The 21,518-nt window shown below is 45.9% G+C and overlaps 6 non-coding genes across 6 annotated transcripts; 2 read left to right on the top strand and 4 right to left on the bottom strand.

Moving 5' to 3' along the window:
* Positions 1–1,926: 1,926 nt before the first annotated feature.
* Positions 1,927–1,999, bottom strand: trnaf-gaa (transfer RNA phenylalanine (anticodon GAA)). Its single transcript has one exon. It is a non-coding gene; the product is annotated as a tRNA-Phe (tRNA).
* Positions 2,000–3,712: 1,713 nt separating this feature from the next.
* On the bottom strand, positions 3,713–3,785 carry trnav-cac (transfer RNA valine (anticodon CAC)). Its single transcript has one exon. It is a non-coding gene; the product is annotated as a tRNA-Val (tRNA).
* Positions 3,786–5,307: 1,522 nt separating this feature from the next.
* On the bottom strand, positions 5,308–5,380 carry trnaf-gaa (transfer RNA phenylalanine (anticodon GAA)). Its single transcript has one exon. It is a non-coding gene; the product is annotated as a tRNA-Phe (tRNA).
* Positions 5,381–7,097: 1,717 nt separating this feature from the next.
* trnav-cac (transfer RNA valine (anticodon CAC)) lies at positions 7,098–7,170 on the bottom strand. The gene has a single exon. It is a non-coding gene; the product is annotated as a tRNA-Val (tRNA).
* A 694-nt stretch (positions 7,171–7,864) lies between these two features.
* On the top strand, positions 7,865–7,936 carry trnah-gug (transfer RNA histidin (anticodon GUG)). Its single transcript has one exon. It is a non-coding gene; the product is annotated as a tRNA-His (tRNA).
* A 13,510-nt stretch (positions 7,937–21,446) lies between these two features.
* trnaa-ugc (transfer RNA alanine (anticodon UGC)) lies at positions 21,447–21,518 on the top strand. The gene has a single exon. It is a non-coding gene; the product is annotated as a tRNA-Ala (tRNA).

Raw genomic sequence — 21,518 nt, 5'->3', positions numbered from 1 at the left:
ACAACAGCAGGATATACACGGTCAGGGAGGAATAGCAGCTCCAGAATTGACTATTGCTTTGTCTCAGAGAGAGTGAAAGTTGTTGGGGTCACTCTTCAGCCTGTCTTCTTCTCAGATCATCAGGCTTTAGGGTGTAGAGTGGAACTCCAAGGCGGGACTCTCTTTGGCCCAGGCCTCTGGAAACTCAACACAAAGCTGCTAGAGAACGAGGGGGTAGTATCCCGCTACAAGGAGAAACTATCACAGTGGCTGTCCTTGCAGTGTCTGTACGGGTCAGTAGGAGAGTGGTGGGAGGAGGTGAAGGTGAGGACAAAGGCCTTTTTCATGGCTGAGGGAAGGAAGGGTGCTGCCAGACGGAGAGGAGTGCTAGCCAGGAAACAGAGGCAGCTGCAGCGTCTCTACACGAGACAGTGGCTTGGATGTGCTCGAGGATATCACCCTTTTAAAAAAGGATGTCCGGAGCATAGCGGAAGAAAGTAGTCGAGGAGTGCTGTTAAGAAGCTGAGTGCAGTTCTTGGAAGAAAATGAGAAGTGTACTCGCTTCTTTTTCAGGAAAGTGGTAGGCTCCAAGTCTGTCATGGAAAGTGTAGTTGATGAGGAGGGAAGAGAGAGTACAGAGCTGAGTGCTATCCTCTCCTGCATCGAGGCCTTCTTGTCACGGACGTCCAAGGGGACTAACCGTGGGGAGCAGGAGGGCGGAAAAAGACCCATATGCATAGCGGCGAGATGGGAAAAAGGCCCGGGCTCAATAGTGCAAAGAGTTCAGGAATGCCGTATAGAAACCTGTGCCCTCAGGGAGCGGACGTGGGGCGCCCTGGTGCTAGGCGGGTCTCAGGAAATCCGAACGTCAGTGCTGAGCGAGGACAGAGTGCAAGACCCTGAAATATTTAGCCCAAGGGAAAGAGAGGGACAGGAAGGACAGCAGACCAGAAACTAGGGACAGGACAGAGAAGGACCGCCCTCTGGCTGCAGAGGGCGTGACACTTCTACTCAAGACTGTACAACTCTACAGAGGTAAAGGATGAAGAAATTCACTTTTTTACCTCAAAGCTAGAAAACGTTTTGAGTGAAGAAGAAAGGGAAGTACTTGAGGGGGATTTGACAGTAGAAGAGCTGAGAGGCTATGGAGAGCTTAAAGAAGGGGAAAACTCCGGGTGCTGACAGGCTCCCTAAAGGGGTGTCTGCTTTTACTACTTGCACGAATGAAGGCAAAAAAAATGCCAATCGATGTGAACGAACGGCGCTTTACAGAGGAGTACTGCCTGACTGGATCGTTGATGAACGACAGAGGCCACTCCGACCTCTTCTGGGTTTTCTTCAATGACTTACTAAGCATCTTCTTCACATTCGACCATGCAGGGGAAGCCAGGTACACCAAAGCAAACGCATGAAAGTGCATTTCAAGCAGAGACCAGGAGGGACTTGTTTACACCGAGAGTGGGCGGAGAATGGAACAATGCGCCCAGCCCTGTTGCTAGAGCCGATTCTTGATGAGATCTTGGGCTCACTAAGAGGCCCCCGCTGGATGCTAATCTTTCTGTTGTTCTTGCAGTTCCTGAGCTGCTTTTGAGCCAATAGAGCTCGTCCTGGTCTGTCGGCAGAGCCCAATTGCAAATGATCGGCTCCGTGTACAGAAGGAACGTGCGTTTGGTACAAGAGTGAATGAAGGCACAGGAAATACATTGGCAACAAATGACCGGTCGCTCAAGACCTCTGTGAAGTACAGGAGCGTGCAAAACGAGGCTGTTTCCGCCCGGTCTCGAACCGGGGACTTTTCGCGTGTTAGGCTAACGTGATAGCCGCTACGCTACGGAAACCTGCAGGGATCACTGCTGGTGTCTCGCTTGCGTTTCGGACTGAGAAAGGGACGCGTCACTTTAGGCAGGTGGCGCTGGAGAGAGGAACAAAGGGCGCGATGAAACAAAATGCCGAAACCCGGGATCGAACCAGGGACCTTTAGATCTTCAGTCTAACGCTCTCCCAACTGAGCTATTTCAGCGGTGCGCAAAGCCCACAGCCACCTGCTCCAGCCTTCCTGTGTTGTGGCATGAGCGCACCAAGAGTAGCGGGAGAGTGTTGCAGGAACGTCACTCAGAAGGAAAGCCACCCAGCTGCGCCCTCTGAGCTCTGTCCAGCGCATCTTCCTCGCATGGACTCCTGCCTGCGACGGGCAGGAAACAATTAGCAAGAACAGAACGACACCCCATGGGTGTCTCATGACCGCACCTTAGGTTGTGACACGTGCAGGTGTGAGGGGTTGCCGGGCTACTTTGGAGCAGAACTTGGGCGGAGGGGGGGCGGGAAAGCAGACAAAGAGGTGACACCTCAAGGTCTGCACGATCACAGCTCTCCGCCGCCCCAGGCTTACGCTCGATAAGCTACTGGACACACCCGCCCCTCCTCACACAGACCGTGGAAAAGCCCCCGAGTGGGAGGGCTCTCTCTTCCTCCCAGGAGCTCTTGGACACGACGCCCAGACAGGGCGCGGGGAGCCGCCGCCTGCAAACACGGCTCCTGGCAGGACTCCACTCCGCAGGAGCCGCAGAGCAGAGGAGATGAGGGCAGCTTAGCTCCTGTGCAGAGACCTGAGCTGTTGTTGCTGTGGATGCTGTCTTTTCTGCACTCGGGGTAGGAGTGAATGTTGAGTTGCCCTTAGAAATGAAGCAGAGCACTTCAACGGCACGGGTGTGTGTGTGTGTGCGCCCTGGTGATTCTGGGAGACAGATCGAACCTGGGCTAAAAGAGAGGGGGCTTAGCCCTCTTCCATTTGCTAGTTCAAAGTTGTACAACCCATTTGTATCTGCTAGGCGGCGCAGTCGTCGTCCACAAAGAACGCTTTGAAAAGCGTCAAAGGCAAGTCATTCCGAGTTGGTCGTTTGTGTTTTCCGTTCAGACGTGAAATGCTGAAATGATCTCTCGGCTCCTCGGTTGTCATTTCTGCTCCGTAAAGGGATCACAGCACGCGTCGGCTTCCAGCATGCTGGGTCGGGGACACGATGCCGGGGGTTGGAGAGAGCGATGTCTTCCTCGTTAGTATAGTGGCAAGTATCCCCGCCTGTCACGCGGGAGACTGGGGTTCGATTTCCTGACGGGGAGTAGCTTTTCTTTCACCTCCTTAGAGAAATGACTGCCTTTCACTTCTCTGTTTTCTTTCACAGCGTCGTGCACCTTTTCATTGCTCTCGCTTTCAGAGCCTCCGCACGGCACACGACTCGACATCAGGAAGCACATTGAAGTGAAAGCAGGAAGCGCTGCGACATGCACTGTGCAGATCCCGCCACACTAAGAGGTGAGTGGGTCTGTTCGATGCACAAAGAACGCTTTGAGAAGCGTCAAAGGCAAGTCATTCCGAGTTGGTCGTTTGTGTTTTCCGTTCAGACGCGAAATGCTGAAATGATCTCTCGGCTCCTCGGTTGTCATTTCTGCTCCGTAAAGGGATCACAGCACGCGTCGGCTTCCAGCACGGTGGGTCGGGACACGATGCCGGGGGTCGGAGAGAGCGATGTCTTCCTCGTTAGTAAAGGACCTGTCACCTGTCCCCACCTGTCACGCGGGAGACTGGGGTGCATCAGGACGCGCCTTGAAGTGAAAGCAGGATGCGCTGTGACATGCACTGTGCAGATCCCGCCACACTAAGAGGTGAGTGGGTCTGTTCGATCACAGCGCTAGGCGAATCCCCAATCCCCTTTTGTGCCTGGCGACAAAAGATGCCTGTTTCCGCCCGGTTTCGAACCGGGGACCTTTCGCGTGTGAGGCGAACGTGATAACCACTACACTACGGAAACGGTGGTAAGACGTGCCCAGCGGCCCAGCCCTGAGCTTCGCCAATGCGATTCAGCTGCTTCCAGTGCCTTTATTGGAGTGCGCTGATGGACCGTGCTCTCTCTCCAGAGACCAGCACGCCTGTCATGGAAGGAGCAGGAAAGGCGGCGCCACATTCTACAGCCCTCTCCACGCAATCGACGAAATCGGGCTACTGAAGAGGAGAAAATCGCCTCTCCAGAAAGTGCAAATATCATCTTGGAGACTATAAATCCTATTGCCGAAGGTCAGCCCTGTCTACCAGAGTAACCCTCCCACAGCGATGATCAGCTCGTCTCACACGCGAGAAGTTTCGGTTGGAAACAAGCGCCCCCTCTTCTCGCACGTTTTGCACGTTCGAGTAGTTTTAATGCGGCTCTTTCGTACACGGTGCTGATCTTTTGGAAAGCAGGAGGCAAAACCGAGTCGAACCGCCTGGGTGAAAACCAGGAACCCTAACCGCTAGACTATATGACAGCGAACAACCATGCTGTTCCCGGCATCATGCAAGCAAACTACATAAATATGAGAAAACACGCAAGAGAGTTGTCACTCAGAGTGTCGAAGGGTCGATGTATACTGGGGCTCAGTTGAAATGCAACGTCAGGACTTTTCCGAATTATGTCACACGAAGAGAGCACAGCCCTTTCCGCCCTGTCGCGTGTGTCTCGGTAACTCGCTGTGATCGTATAGTGGTCAGTACTTTGCATTGTGGCCGCAACAACCCCGGTTCGAATCCGGGTCACGGCAGAATAGGGGCGTCTGCTTTTACTACTCGCACGAATGAAGGCAAAAAAAAGCCAATCGACGTGAACGAACGGCGCTTTACAGAGGAGTACTGCCTGACTGGATCGTTGATGAACGACAGAGGCCACTCCGACCTCTTCTCGGTTTTCTTCAATGACTTACTAAGGATCTTCTTCACATTCGCCCATGCAGGGGAAGCCAGTTACACCAAAGCAAACGCAGGAAAGTGCATTTCAAGCAGAGACCAGGAGGGACTTGTTTACACCGAGAGTGGGCGGAGAATGGAACAATGCGCCCAGCCCTGTTGCTGGAGCCGATTCTTGATGAGCTCTTGGGCTCACTAAGAGGCCCCCGCTGGATGCTAATCTTTCTGTTGTTCTTGCAGGTCCTGCGCTGCTTTTGAGCCGACAGAGCTCGACCTGGTCTGTCGGCACAGCCCAATTGCAAATGATCGGCTCCGCGTACAGAAGGAACGTGCGTTTGGTACAAGAGTGCACGAAGGCACCGGAAATACATTGGGAACAAATGACCGGTCGCTCAAGACCTCTGTGAAGTACAGGAGCGTGCAAAACGAGGCTGTTTCCGCCCGGTCTCGAACCGGGGACCTTTCGCGTGTTAGGTGAACGTGATAGCCGCTACACTACGGAAACCTGTAGGGACTGCTGCTGGTGTCTCGCTTGCGTTTCGGGCTGAGAAAGGGACGCGTCACTTTAGGCAGGTGGCGCTGGAGAGAGGAACAAAGGGCGCGATGAAACAAAATGCCGAAACCCGGGATCGAACCAGGGACTTTTAGATCTTCAGTCTAACGCTCTCCCAACTGAGCTATTTCGGCAGTGCGCAAAGCCCACAGCCACCTGCTCCAGCCTTCCTGTGTTGTGGCATGAGCGCACCAAGAGTAGCGGGAGAGTGTTGCAGGAACGTCACTCAGAAGGAAAGCCACCCAGCTGCGCCCTCTGAGCTCTGTCCAGCGCATCTTCCTCGCATGGACTCCTGCCTGCGACGGGCAGGAAACAATTAGCAAGAACAGAACGACACCCCATGGGTGTCTCATGACCGCACCTTAGGTTGTGACACGTGCAGGTGTGAGGGGTTGCCGGGCTACTTTGGAGCAGAGCTTGGGCGGAGGGGGGGCGGGAAAGCAGACAAAGAGGTGACACCTCAAGGTCTGCACGATCACAGCTCTCCGCCGCCCCAGGCTTCCGCTCGATAAGCTACTGGACACACCCGCCCCTCCTCACACAGACCGTGGAAAAGCCCCCGAGTGGGAGGGCTCGCTCTTCCTCCCAGGAGCTCTTGGACACGACGCCCAGACAGGGCGCAGGGAGCCGCCGCCTGCAAACACGGCTCCAGGTAGGACTCCACTCCGCAGGAGCCGCAGAGCAGAGGAGATGAGGGCAGCTTAGCTCCTGTGCAGAGACCTGAGCTGTTGTTGCTGTGGATGCTGTCTTTTCTGCACTCGGGGTAGGAGTGAATGTTGAGTTGCCCTTAGAAATGAAGCAGAGCACTTCAACGGCACGGGTGTGTGTGTGTGTGCGCCCTGGTGATTCTGGGAGACAGATCGAACCTGGGCTAAAAGAGAGGGGGCTTAGCCCTCTTCCATTTGCTAGTTCAAAGTTGTACAACCCCATTGTATCTGCTAGGCGGCGCAGTCGTCGTGCACAAAGAACACTTTGAAAAGCGTCAAAGGCAAGTCATTCCGAGTTGGTCGTTTGTGTTTTCCGTTCAGACGCGAAATGCTGACATGATCTCTCGGCTCCTCGGTTGTCATTTCTGCTCCGTAAAGGGATCACAGCACGCGTCGGCTTCCAGCATGCTGGGTCGGGACACGATGGCGGGGGTTGGAGAGCTCGATGTCTTCCTCGTTAGTATAGTGGCAAGTATCCCCGCCTGTCACGCGGGAGACCGGGGTTCGATTCCCCGACGGCGAGTAGCTTTTCTTTCACCTCCTTAGAGAAATGACTGCCTTTCACTTCTCTGTTTTCTTTCACAGCGTCGTGCACCTTTTCATTGCTCTCGCTTTCAGAGCCTCCGCACGGCAGTCGACTCGACATCAGGAAGCACATTGAAGTGAAAGCAGGAAGCGCTGCGACATGCACTGTGCAGATCCCGCCACACTAAGAGGTGAGTGGGTCTGTTCGATGCACAAAGAACGCTTTGAGAAGCGTCAAAGGCAAGTCATTCCGAGTTGGTCGTTTGTGTTTTCCGTTCAGACGCGAAATGCTGAAATGATCTCTCGGCTCCTCGGTTGTCATTTCTGCTCCGTAAAGGAATCACAGCACGCGTCGGCTTCCAGCACGGTGGGTCGGGACACGATGCCGGGGGTCGGAGAGAGCGATGTCTTCCTCGTTAGTATAGGACCTGTCACCTGTCCCCACCTGTCACGCGGGAGACTGGGGTGCATCAGGACGCGCCTTGAAGTGAAAGCAGGATGCGCTGTGACATGCACTGTGCAGATCCCGCCACACTAAGAGGTGGGTCCAGTGGGTCTGTTCGATCACAGCGCTAGGCGAATCCCCAATCCCCTTTTGTGCCTGGCGACAAAAGATGCCTGTTTCCGCCCGGTTTCGAACCGGGGACCTTTCGCGTGTGAGGCGAACGTGTTAACCACTACACTACGGAAACGGTGGTAAGACGTGCCCAGTGGCCCAGCCCTGAGCTTCGCCAATGCGATTCAGCTGCTTCCAGTGCCTTTATTGGAGTGCGCTGATGGACCGTGCTCTCTCTCCAGAGACCAGCACGCCTGTCATGGAAGGAGCAGGAAAGGCGGCGCCACATTCTACAGCCCTCTCCACGCAATCGACGAAATCGGGCTACTGAAGTGGAGAAAATCGCCTCTCCAGAAAGTGCAAATATCATCTTGGAGACTATAAATCCTATTGCCGAAGGTCAGCCCTGTCTACCAGAGTAACCCTCCCACAGCGATGATCAGCTCGTCTCACACGCGAGAAGTTTCGGTTGGAAACAAGCGCCCCCTCTTCTCGCACGTTTTGCACGTTCGAGTAGTTTTAATGCGGCTCTTTCGTACACGGTGCTGATCTTTTGGAAAGCAGGAGGCAAAACCGAGTCGAACCGCCTGGGTGAAAACCAGGAACCCTAACCGCTAGACTATATGGCAGCGAACAACCATGCTGTTCCCGGCATCATGCAAGCAAACTACATAAATATGAGAAAACACGCAAGAGAGTTGTCACTCAGAGTGTCGAAGGGTCGATGTATACTGGGGCTCAGTTGAAATCCAACGTCAGGACTTTTCCGAATTATGTCACACGAAGAGAGCACAGCCCTTTCCACCCTGCCGCGTGTGTCTCGGTAACTCGCTGTGATCGTATAGTGGTCAGTACTTTGCGTTGTGGCCGCAACAACCCCGGTTCGAATCCGGGTCACGGCAGAATAGTTGCGTCTGCTTTTACTACTCGCACGAATGAAGGCAAGAAAAAGCCAATCGATGTGAACGAACGGCGCTTTACAGAGGAGTACTGCCTGACTGGATCGTTGATGAACGACAGAGGCCACTCCGACCTCTTCTCGGTTTTCTTCAATGACTTACTAAGGATCTTCTTCACATTCGCCCATGCAGGGGAAGCCAGTTACACCAAAGCAAACGCAGGAAAGTGCATTTCAAGCAGAGACCAGGAGGGACTTGTTTACACCGAGAGTGGGCGGAGAATGGAACAAAGGGTTTGTGTGTCAATTGTTTCGAATTAATTTCGAACGCAAAGAAAAGTAGTTTTCTTCCAAGAAATCACACATTTGTCGCATCCTCCATACTATACTTCTCTCTTGTAGTAGTAAAGCATTTTGATTTAAACTGAACAATATATTAAATGTTTCATCTATACACTTACGATTAACATAGGCAGTCTTGAACGGATTGCGGAAATCAAATATACAGATGGATTCAGAGTGTGCTTTCCAACTTTTGTGTAACATTTTCCTTTGATAGGGCGGAGTTGTTTTTAAAATCTGGATTAAATAAAAAGGAATACACGTCACGTCAGTGTAAAACAGCTTTCCTTCATGGGGAACAACAGTTGTGTTCCATATTTCTAATTATTTTGGTTTCAAGATAGCAATTTAGTATGAAACATAAAAGCCAGCTGGATAAATCTGTTACACGTCATTTACAATGGTCTTTCAACTAATAGCCCGTGCAGGGATCAAACCCCAACTGTTGTTGCGAGTTGCATAAGGCTCTGCAACATGCAGATGAGAAACTAACCTCCGCTTCTTCATTATATACACAGTGAGCTATATTTGCGAGCCTACTGCCCCCTGCGGGCTCTGTATTTGATTGCGGTACAAGACCGGCCGTGGAGGTAAAGAGAGACGGGTGTGTACATTAAAAGGCTCATAGCGTCCCTGGGAAGGTTCAAACCACCACCCTTTTTGTTAACAACCGAGCCACAAAGACTCATGTACAGCTTAACACTCCTCGGTCTCAGTGAAAGTGAAAATTTCTGGAGAATCATTTGTCAATTTCCCTACGGGATTAATAAAGTATTATCTATCTCTCTTAAAGGAAAATCGCCAACAGTGGCCGATATCTATTAGAGTTTTTTTCATTCTATACTGCAATTTCTGAAGGGTACAGGCTTGGGAATTGGACCTTATGGTGAAGGCTGCGGGCTCAGCAGCAGCAGAACCTGATCAGTATCGGTTGACTCCGATATACTTTGACAACTTAACTTCTGGATTTAGAGACATTTACCTTAGTGTCGGTATACTAAGATGTTTTGGTAACGAGGAAGGAGGGACAAAGCAAATTGGCAGAATGTGTGCTATTTTGTTGACTACAAGTCTTCACATGCCAGAGGGTCAATATTAAAAAAAAAACGTAACAGTATAATCTCTTGTACTTCACAATTTAATAGTGTCTGTTACATTGTGTCTCACACCTCAGTGTCAGAATTGTGAGACGAGTTTGTAATCAGGAGGGAGGGCAATAGCAATTCAGCAGAAATTGCATTCACCTTTTCCCAATGCATTCTCACATGCCATTTTCTCACATGCCATGCTCAGAGGGTCATATTTTTAAAATGGTATCATAAAATGTCCTGAAGTTCAGGATTTTGACAGTCTGTTATATTGTGTCTCACACCTTGATGTCAGAAATATGAGACGATTTTAAAATCAGGAGGGAGGGCCCTAGAAATATAGCAAACATTGCATTTACCATTTGACAATGTATTCTCTCATGCCATGTTCAGAGGGTTGTATTTAAAAAACGGTACAGTACAATGTCCTGAAGTTCAGGATTTTGATAGTCTTTTCCATTGTCTCTCACACATCTGTGTCAGAATTTTTAGACATTTTTATAACCAGGAGGTAGGTTCGATCACCCTCTGCTCATCCTCAGTTAACCATATAGTCTCATATGCCATGTTCTAAATGTCCCATTTAAAACTGCTATATTAAAATTTCTTGTAAAATGCAAGAGTTTGAGACTTTTTATGATCAGAAGGCAAGGTCGTGGAAAATATGCAGGAAGTGCCAGTGAATTTACGTTTTGCCTTTGTCTTATTTACTCGTGGTATAACATGCCAGTTTGTTTTATTGTGAGTTGTGTTTCTGAAATGTGTTTCATACAAATATGCAATTTGGACAGTCTCTACTTACATATTCCCCTTTACTGAGGAAATGTACAATAATACATCCGGATAAGTATTTTTAAAAATGACTGTAGAGAGCCATCTACAGGCGAAAGACGACATAACATCACAGCAGTAGCATTTAAGATGGAACGAAAAACACAAAGCAGCAGCTGGTGAATAAGAAGCCAACTCCAGCCTCGTTAATGCAATAGCATTAGGTGAGGTGGAAAAATATTTCTTGCTCTGAATCTTAACATTTTTATAGGAGGTGTTCTAGGACCTCTTGCCTCAGAAAAAAAACTGCCAGTACATCAATTATTTCTACTCAATCAATAGCAGCAGTGTTATCAGTACTGAGCCCTAAATGTAGGTCCTATCATCATATAAAAAGTCGAAAGTATCGACTGCATTCAACTGATAAAATGTATCTTCTATGAGAGTTATATCTTTATCCAAAATACATCGGAAACAAATTTGCACGTTTTTTGGGGGGGATCCTGAAGACTGAGACTCAAAACTTTTTTTTTCCTTCTTTCCAGGAGGAAGGATTATTCAGATGCAAACATTGTCCCAAAATCGATGTACTCTTTATTGATATTCAAATCGTCAAATTCTTCATCTGAATGTCGATATTGAAATATGATATTGTACAAATTGTGGTTTTCTTTTTAAAGCAAATTTTATGCTTTAAATTAAATAAATTGTATTTATTATGAATGTGCCGGAATTTTTTCAGTACTTTAGAGGGTTCTGCCATTTTAAATGTTATGCTGTTCCTGTCCGATTTATCAAATGTGTCATTTAAATCTCCCGTCATTTCTATATCAGCCTGAAGGCCTTGAAGTAAAGATTGCAATTCATCCAAAAATGCAATTCATCCAAAAAAAGTTTCCCACTGGTGATACATACAAGGAAATGACTGTACATTTTCCCCCCAAATCAACAAATTTAAAATCAAATACCTCCCTCATCTGCAGGTGGAGAGAATAATGTCAGAATAAATACAGGTTTAAAAGTCAGGAGCATTGATCGTCCTATTTTAAAATGACACTAAAATGCTCACAATATATTAAAAAGCTCTGTAAAATAATAAAAAAATAAAACAAGGTAAAAAGAAATAATACACAGTTATAAAGCTCAGGAATTATCAATGGGAAGTTACAATGGGTTGATATGATTTAAAAAATAAAATGTTTGAAAAAATCCACTTACAATATGCTAAAAATGGCAAGAATACTTAAAACAGGTGTGTAAAATTGTAAAAAATAAATAAAAAAAGTTAAAAATAAATCCTAAATGGGTTTAAAATTCAGGAATGTGATTGGTCAGATGCTTACAATGAGTGTTGTTGGTGTTTCGTGTGATTTACCGAAATGAAAAAAATATTCAATTTAAAAACGGCAAGAGCTCGTATGAAAAAAAAGTTCTTAAGTATCTTTGTTGTAACAGCTGCGCCAGAACTAGTGTTCATATACATCAGAAAAGTAGCTGAACTTGACTGGTTTATATTCAGTTATATGCATTGGGGACGAAAAGGAGACTTACATGGATTTTATTAGGTTTGAGGAATCAGAAAATAATTTTTTACATGTTTATGCCTACGAGCAGAAATAACTTCCTGCTTTCAGCACTTTTATTGTTTCTGCTTGTAACCTCGAACAGAGAAACCCAGTACTGACTCATAGAAACGCCCCGGAGTTTCTGTGTTTCTGGGATTTAAGAGGGATGTACTGTATGAAGACAATAAAGGGAGTTTTTTTTCCCGCTGTAGAGTATGAAGGCGGTTTGATGAGTCTGGAGGGAGGAGACACGCATTCCGCACGGGGAGCGCAGAACAACGAGTTTCACCTGCAGCTCGCCGAGTCCTGTCCTATATAACCGCTGAGCCTGGGACACACTGAGTCTCTAACCAGTGTTTGAGATGTAAAGGGTTGAACCCAGAAGTCGAGAGTGGAGTTTTTGTATAAGTGGGAATAAGGTTTTGGTGGGTTTGGTTAAGGGAATAGGGTTTTGGTGGGTTTGGTGCACAGATGAGGTTTCGGTTTAGGTTTAGTTTGCTTTTGACACATTTGTAACGGCCATGGCGGCCTGTAGAGTCGGCATGTGCTGTTACTTTTGCGCACATTTGGTGTATAAGGGTGGTGAGGTTTCGGCTCACTCGGGTGATATTTCATGGTTGGACTTTTCAAGGAAGGTATTACAGAAAGGATTAAGGCATTTGATGTCAAATGCTTAATCACTTTGCTGAAGGGAATTGGTTTTGACATTAGTTTCAATCGGTGAAGTTACTGGAAGAATTTTGGATGAAAATAGAGGAGGAAAAAAAGATGTGGGCCTGATTAGAATGTTTGAATGGCAGAAGCTGATGGATCTTTCTAATGTGGTGTGAGCCTGGTCAGTACCTGGATGTGAGACCTCCTGGGAAAAACCAAGGTTGCTGCTGGAAGAGGTGTTAGTGGGGCCAGCAGGGGGTGCTCACCCTGTGGTCTGTGTGGGTCCTAATGCCCCAGTATAGTGACGGGGAAACTATACTGTAAACAGGCGCCGTCCTTCGGATGAGACTTAAAACCGAGGTCCTGACTCGCTGTGGTCATTAAAAATCCCAGGGCGTTTCTCGAAAAGAGTAGGGGTGTAACCCCGGCGTCCTGGCCAAATTTCCCATTAGCCCTTACCAATCACGGCCTCCTAATAATCCCCCTCTATGAATTGGCTACATTACTCTGCTCTCCTCCCCACTGAAAGCTGATGTGTGGTGAGCGTTCTGGCACAGTATGGCTGCCATCACATCATCCAGGTGGATGCTGCACACTGGTGGTGGTGGAGGGGAGTCCCCATTACCTGTAAAGCGCTTTGAGTGGAGTGTCCAGAAAAGCGCTATATAAGTGTAAGCAATTATTATTAATTAATAGGACTGTGACTGTTTGCATGTTTAATGAGATGGTGATGAAGGAAGATGTTGTTACATGGTTGTCTAAGTATTGTTTAGTGAAAGGTGAGCTTCAGAAAGTCTTGGATGATGATGGCATCTGGAACTGTGCATGGAGAGTACCTGTTTCATTGCATGAAGACAAAAAATGGTTATGGTGGATTTAAACACATTCCTTCTTTGATTGAATTAGGTGAAAATAGAGGCCTTGTGTTCTACCAAGGGCAGCCAAAACCGTGCAGGAGATGTGGGGAGATGGGTCACTTTGTGGATGCCTGTACAAAGGTGGTGTGTGGTAAGTGCAAGGAAATTGGACATGCATATACTGAATGTACAAGCGTGAGGAAATGTAATCTCTGTGAGTGTGAAGGTCATGTGTTTAAAGACTGTCCAAATTCCTTTGCAAATAGAACAAAACTGGGAAGACCATTGCTCTTCCAATAGCCTGCCACCTGTGGAGGCTGAAAGTGCTCAAATGAAATGTACAGAACAGAGGGTGCAGTCTAAAAGAGACATTGGATTTAGAAAATGATTGAACTCCGAGTAGAAGAGTGAGGGAAGATCATTTTCCGAGTCCTCAAGTAGGTTCTCCCATGGGTTTAGATGTCTCTAATATATGTGATCTTACTTACCAAGCTTTAGAACCAAAGACTCAAGGAGGGCAGGTGGTGAAATATCCTATGGATTGTGGGGGTGGTGGAGGAGGACACAATTAAAGCAAAAGGGGGGGGGGAGGCCTGTTGGGTAGGTGTCATCTACTGAATGATTGTAGCCAGAGCTTTTAGTCTCCCCTGGTCCTACTTTAAGTATGGCTCTTAATATTGTGTCAATAAATGTGAGAAGCATTCGCTCCAAGTTAAGGGCAAGGACTATACTATCATTTGTGAGGAAGGTAAATGCTGATATTGTGTTGTTACAGGAGTGTGGGTTACCCTTTAAAACTGCTATAAGGATATGGAAGAACTGTGGACATTGGACCCATCAATCTGGAGTGGGTCCAAAGAAAATAAATCTGACGGTATAGCTGTTCTAATTAAAAATAAGATGGTAGAGGTACGTCAGCACCTTGTAATGAAACCAGGGAGAGCACTGGTGGTGTATCTGGGTTTCATGAATGTCTAATTTAAACTCTTAAATATATATTGTCTGAGTTGCTCACATGACAGATATGTCCTAATTCAGGGACTGAGTATATTGATTGGGATGGGAACCAGTGGTTTTAGCTGGGGATTTTAATTCTCTTTTAGAAAGAGAAGGCAGAATGAGGGGCGAGAGGCGGGTCCAATTTGATAAATCATCAATATTATTGCAAACATTATGTAAAGATTTTAAACTGAAAGATGGCTTCAAACTTCATAGTCAGGGGAGGGCAGGTTTCACATGGGACTAGTCTAATGGGACCCAAGCCTCACGCATTTTGTTTTGATACGTGATTTTACTTGCAAGACCACAGGCCTAACCCCTGTTTTTTTTTCTCTGACCATTGTCTGCTGTCATGTACAATTTTTATTCCAACGGCTGTTACTGTGGGGAAGGGTGTGTGGAAGCTCGATATTTTGCTTCTGGAAGGTGAGGAAGTGACACACAGGTTCAGGGAAAGATATAAGGAATGGCAGTCTTTGTATGACCTGTTTGGCACAAGAGCACAGTGGCTGACCCGCTCTGACCCCCAGCTTCTCTCCCTGTCTGTGTCTCATGGAGTTAGACTACAAGCTGTGCAAACTTCCAAATCTGTAACATCATTTCAAGGGTGTATGATAGATCATTCACAAGATCAAATGGCTATTTATTATTGTAAGAACTGTAGTTCACTACTGTTCTTTTGACTCTTGAGCTTGCATTATACAGCCGTTGAGTGCATTTAGAACCTAAGAGATATCCAACTGATTCAACCTGTCTAATGAATGTTAAATGGGTTGTGACTTTTGGCAAAGTTTTTTGCAACATTATTTGTTTCATGAATACCATTCATCTCTATAACAATTTTCCTGTACCCTGAACATATGTTTTAAATTGCTTGATCCCATTTGGTGCAACCTTTCCGTTGTACTCTTAATGTGTTGTTTGCATTAGGAGTGTGTTAAATAAGCAGAAAAGAAGCCCGTTTCTTCTACTGCTTCTGATCTTATATAGTGGTCAGAATCTCTCATCCAAAAGCTGATGAGTGGGAGGGGGGGAAATTAGTGCAATTAAATTAGATCAATTAAAGGACAACAACCAGAAACACTGGTTCTCACACTGAACACATTCTCCTTCAATAATCTTTTTTACCAACAGGTGAGTGGAGTTGCCATGGGCACCAGAATGGGACCCAGCTATGCCAATATCTTTGTTGGCTGGGTAGAAGAACGCTTCTTCGCTTCCTACACTGGCTATGTCCCTGACCTCTACAAGCGATATATTGATGACTGCGTCAGTGCCGCCACATGCTCCAACAATCAACTTAAGTGCTTCCTGCACCATTTCACCAACTTCCACCTGTCCCTCGAATATATAATTAACATATCTTCCACTACTCTTCCGTTTCTGGACATCAACTTCTCCATCAACTACCCCAGACTCTCCACTTCTGTTTATTACAAACCCACGGATTCACACAGCTATCTCTTGTATAGCTCATTTCACCCCAAACATACTAAAAATTCTCTCCCTTTTTCACAGTTCCTTCGGCTACAACAAATATGCAGTGACGACGTCGACTCCCAGAACCAAACCCTCAAAATGTACTCCTTTTTCATCAACAGAGGATACCCCAGCAGTGTTATTGACAGGGCCCTTGCCCGAGCCAAAAACACCCCTCGGACCATCAACCCAATCAGGAACTCCCACCGTAACAACCGCATTCCTTTGGTGCTTCCCTAACACACTTCCTATATGCAGGACTGTTAACGACAACTTTTCCATCCTACAGGATGATCCCTCCATTGGGGCCCTCTTTTCTGACCGCCCCATCATCTCATATCGCCAATCACCTAATCTGCGCAACCTTCGTGTTCACACCTCCCTTGACCGCTCTCAGCAACCATCCACACCAGGTATTTTCCCCTGCAACAGAGCTCGCTGTATCGCCTGCAAGTACACATCCAACACCACACTCATTCAAGGCCCCTCAGGACAATTCTGGATCACCCAGATGGCATCTTGTACCTCCAGCAACCTTATTTACTGTATCTCTTGCAGTAAATGCCCAGTTTCTCTCTATATTGGAGAAACAGGAAGGAGACTTGGAGACCGCTTCAGAGAACATGTCAGGGCTGTGAAGATTGAAGATCTCTCCAAAAACCATTGTTTCTCATTTCACCTCTGATGGCCATGACCACTCTAATCTCTCCGTCTGTGTTCTCAAAGATGGTTTTCTGAACTCATACATTAGAAAGACTACCGAAACCAAACTTATCCTGCAGCTAGGATCACACCTTCCCCCTTCTCTAAACAACAGACTACTATTCTACTAAGTTTTTCTCCATTCATTGGAAGTTTCATTTCACACCTCTCAACACCTTTTCTGACTTCACACCTCTTGATTGGCCTCTCTTTCTGTCCCCTGCTCCCGCCTCTCACCCCTCCTCCCTCCCAGCCTTTGTTCTCCCACTACATTACCTTTGCCTACTGCCTTCTCTCTCTCACACCTGAAGAAGGCTCCATGGCCGAAACATTGTTTTCTCTCTTCTTTTTTTCAGCATGGAATAAACCTATTACTTGTTCCTTAACAACCGGAAACAATATCTTCGGTCTTTCCAGAGCTGTAAGTAGTCATTCCAAGTTTATTAACTTGTCTCTGTGCTTGTATGTACTCTTCCATAGCCACTGATGTTATTTACAACAGCTATTTTAAAAAAGTAAATTTGCATTCTTTTGGACTTCTTTCTAAAGAATTGGCACATTTGGCAGAGCGGTGGCTCTGTGGCTAAGGATCTGCACCTGTGGCTGGAAGGTTGCTGGTTTACATCCCACGGTCGGCAGAGGAATCCTACTCCATTGGGCTCCTGAACAAGGCCCTTAACCCCAACTGCTCCAGGGGTGCCGTATAAATGGCTGACCCTGCGCTCTGACCCCCAGCTACTCTCCCTGTATGTGTATCTCAAGGAGAGCAAGCTGGGGTATGCAAAATAGGAATTCCTAATGCAAGAAATTGTATATGGTCAATACAGTGATCATATCTTATTGGCACATGGTAATCTCCAAGGAACAAGTAATAGGTTTATTCCATGCTGAAAAGAGAAGAAGAAAACACAATGTTTTGACCATGGAGACTTCTTCAGTTATGATTTGATTTTTTACAATCATACCCACACAAACTTTGGAATTTTTAAAAATCTTGCAAACACAACCCAGATATGTTGACTTTTAAAAAACAAAAACAATTTGGGGGTATTTTTTTAAAGAAACACATACTTCTTTTCTAGTTTTTTTTATGTGGCTTTGACTGTCAGAAATCCTCAGTGAAAAGGTATGCAGATCCTATGCAGATGCAGGAGCAAGTAGTTATTGAGACAGGTGAACAATCCAGAACGTCAGGTGAGATTGTTAGGTGAAAGGTAGATCGAAATACTTGAAGTACAGAGAGAAGCAAACAATCCAAATCGGAAGGTGAGGTCCAAGGTCCAGAGGCAAAAGGGAGTTCAGTAACCAGTAAGCGAGATTCAGAGTAAACGCGAGGTAGAGCTCTCAAAGAGAAGACTCAATACCGAGTAGCGGGAAGCGGGTTTGAATGGTTAAAACAATGCTGCTTGCCGCACAGTAGAGCATGTGCTGGTGGATTAACACATGTTATTATTAACCCGCTGCTGGTACTGGTTAGTTCTTTTGTGAGTTGATCTCCCCGGGCTGGTGGTCGTGACATTGACAGAATGCTGTTTTGTGATTGATGCTATATCAAAATATAGGGTCCCTCAAAAATTAAACACAGAAATAAAAATATTTAATGGACTTGTACATCTGTTGCACTCCTACACTATTAACATCCAGTGGGTGTTGAATTTCAATTATGTTTCCACTTCATTCAGATGTGTTCCCTATTTTTCAGATTGTTGGCAATGCCACATGTTAAAGGAGGACAGAGGAGTAGGATGCCAGACCTGTGGTCAAGGGCTGGTGGAGTAGGGAGTGAGATCAAAGAATTTCTGAAGTTTTCTAAGATAGAAAAAAAAATTAGGTGGCATGACAATATGTGGTCAACACTGTCAAACAGAGTCCTTGGAGAGGATTGCTGCAGCAACAGGAAATGGTTATCAGTGATTTGGCATGAAGATAGAAAAAAAGTAAGAATCCAAGTGCTTAGGGCGCAGAAGGAGGTGAGTATTGGTAAGGATTCAAAACCAGATGACAGTACACAATCTATAGTCCATATTTCAAGTCAAAGTGAGGGACATAGTTTGGAAGGCAACACAGAGCTCAGAAGTTCATCAGGAGATACAGAAGATGCATGGGCTGCACACGGCAGCACAGACAGTGGTGACATGTTTGAAGGAGAAAAAATCTGTGTAGAATCAGAAAAAAAGCCTGAAGAGCACAGTGAATATTCCCAGGGGGAAAGCTTACCTGGGACATCACCTCAGGATAAAAAGGGATTAAGAAAGATTATGTCTGTGCCTAAAACTTTCCAAGTATGTCTGAAGGCTGAACAATGGAGAATAATACCACCTTTAAAAGGTACATCTAAACTAAGATGATCATGGACCCATATCTTATATAGAGAGTTCAGGAAGATAAATCCTTGCTGCCCAATAGCCTTCAAATACCAATACATCAGGAAAGAGAACAGTAGAAAAAAAACTTTTTTATAATTATAGCAGTCTGTACTTTCAGTTCCTACCTTCAGTACCTTCAGTTCAGTACTTTCAGTTCCTGTAGTGTAAAATACACAATGACAACAAGACACAAACCAATGGGCAATGATGACATCACAATTGATGTTGTACGAGTAGGGCAAATACAACACAGTGAAAGGGAAACACAATTTCGACAGGCACGTCAGCCTTATCGTTGAAAGATTGCCCGTGCCCTCACAAAAGGAATCAGCAATGTGTACTAGAGGCAGCTGAACAGAACTCCGCTTGCTGAAATTGCAGCAGCCAATTTATCTAGGGCTCACAAGCAAGTATTAAACTTGCTCGGCAAGTTCGGCATTTCATTTATTCTGCGGAAACATCGTATCGGAATGAACTGCCCGAGATAAAAGAGTAATTGCGGCTTCAGGTTGTTTTTACAGAGCATTGCGTTGTTCTGTTCATGCTGACTACATGCTTAAAAGTAGTCATTTACTGCAAGCGTTGCTTTTCCAGGTTTTTCTGAAATTCCTCGCATGTGAGCCAGCACTAAAATATTTCATTCCCGTCGCTGAATACATCGTGGAAACGGTATTTGCAACAGAATGCTGTCACACATGAAACCTCTTTGTTATTCGGTTCTTTAGTTTGAAAATGAAAATAAAACGGGGGTCACTTCATAGGCTTGAAAGAAGTCCAAGCAGCATAAAAACCCATGAATTCTCACAAATTGCATTGTGCAATACTAATCACTGGCGACAGTTATGTTCTCTGACTATTGAGACTCCCACATTGCAAGTTTTTTTTGAAGACTTTGAAACAGGCATGGGTGGGGTTTGAAACCACAATCTTCAGTTTAGGAATCCAACGCCTTACCATCTGGCCACTGCAACTTTGAGTAAACATGGGAATAATGTTGTTCAAATTATTTTTTTTCTGAATCTGGTTTACATCGCCTGGAGGTAGCAACAACAATAAAAGGGATACTTAACAAGGAGATACGCTGTAGCAGTGTGACTCCAACAGATGCTCCTGAAGAGGCTGGAGGTTTAAGCCAGCTCCTTAGAGCGCTCGGCCGCGTTACTATCAACAGCGGCTCTTCAGCTCTTGTTGTTTGACCTAGTGGTTTTATAAGGCGTGGAAACGACCGCAACTTCGTTTTCTGAGATGCTTTCTCTCACGTGGTGAAATCTCAACCTCTTTGACATCTCTGGCTATAGTTTTTCTGTAGAGCACATCTGCTTATAGTGCCCTTGAAGGCATTTTATTTTTACAGGAAGACGCATTCCATAACAATCTCCCCTGTTTTAGAAATGCTTCATAAGGCGTGTTTGATTCAATGGACAAACAGTATACTAATTGTACAATGCAGATCTATGCGGCATTCGTATTGGATTTGAGTGGGATTCTGAAATACTTCTTGAAAAGGTATTCAGATTTTCTTGAACCTATAATAAAAACACAGACCTGAAACTCCCTAGCTTCCAATCTCTGATGTTGCTGTCCTTAAACTCGGACGTGATGTTCTGCAGACGTGCAGTGTCCCTTTACTGTCGTTGTTTTCAAAACGACCTCCGTTGTCGGGCGCAGTTAATGTGGAACTGGCCTGACTGCACAGGAAAGTACAGAATGATAAAATGTTTCTACGGCTCAAAATGTCCCTTTAGACCCTCGTCATGTCTCTTTGAGGAACAGGTAGGTAGAGAGGTTTAACAGATGCACATGATGTTTCACACGGGGTGTTACCTGTTGTAGTGTTTCAAAAGATGTGTTAGCGGACCACAGATTATCTTGAAAAGATTTGGGTTTGCACTGGCTGGGATTCAAACCTGACTCAATTATTTGGAAGGCGCCTGTACTACCAACGCACTTCTGAGAAGCACCTGCAAATTATCACAATCCTCTCTCTCACCTACAAAGTTATGGAGACACAGACGTCCAATGAAAGCTCAAGGCTCCACTCAAGGCTTTATTCACTCAAGCCTCCACTCTTTTGTTGTGATGTCATTTTAATTAATATTAGCTTTGATAAGGTGTCATTTTTGCCTCTTAAAGGTAAAGTCTGCTCCTTTCTTCCTGGTATAGAAAGAACGTGTTCCATCTTTGTTTAAAAACACCAGTAAAAGTAAATTATTGAGCTCTACCGCCTGTGTGCATTGACAAGACATCTCAAAAGGACATATTAAATAAGAACACGATCCTTTCTGTTACCATTCCTGTGGTTGGGGCGTCGTTTCACCCTTTTACGTTAAATCATCAGCACTGCTGTTTTTCTATGCATAGTTTAATCAAGAGCACTTAAAAGATGCAAAAAGCTTTCAAATAAAATAGAATTTTAAAGACAGTCGAGTAAGGAAGTAGAAAAAAAGCACTCCCCCATCTGGGAATCAACCACCGTCGCCCATGTAACTGGATGCAAAAATAACAGATTAATTTGTGCCCAGTCTCTTGAAGCTTCGATGCGATTATTTTTCCTTCCTTATTTTTTAATTCCTATGAATTTACTCTGTAGTAGAAGAAACGCGAAAGTGGGAAACTGCAGGCATTCTTCATGAGTGGTGTGATCAGTGAGCATTTGCACATCTCTAAGTCTGTTCCATAACCTTTTTCATCGGGGATGTAGCTCAGTGGTAGAGCGCATGCTTTGCATGTATGAGGTCCCGGGTTCAATCCCTGGCATCTCCG

The sequence above is a fragment of the Lepisosteus platostomus genome, chromosome 5, assembly GCF_059453375.1.
Source record: "Lepisosteus platostomus isolate fLepPlt1 chromosome 5, fLepPlt1.hap1, whole genome shotgun sequence".
Lineage (NCBI taxonomy): Eukaryota > Metazoa > Chordata > Actinopteri > Semionotiformes > Lepisosteidae > Lepisosteus > Lepisosteus platostomus.
Note: the sequence above shows the minus strand (reverse complement) of the source record. Positions and strands in the feature narration are given on the sequence as shown.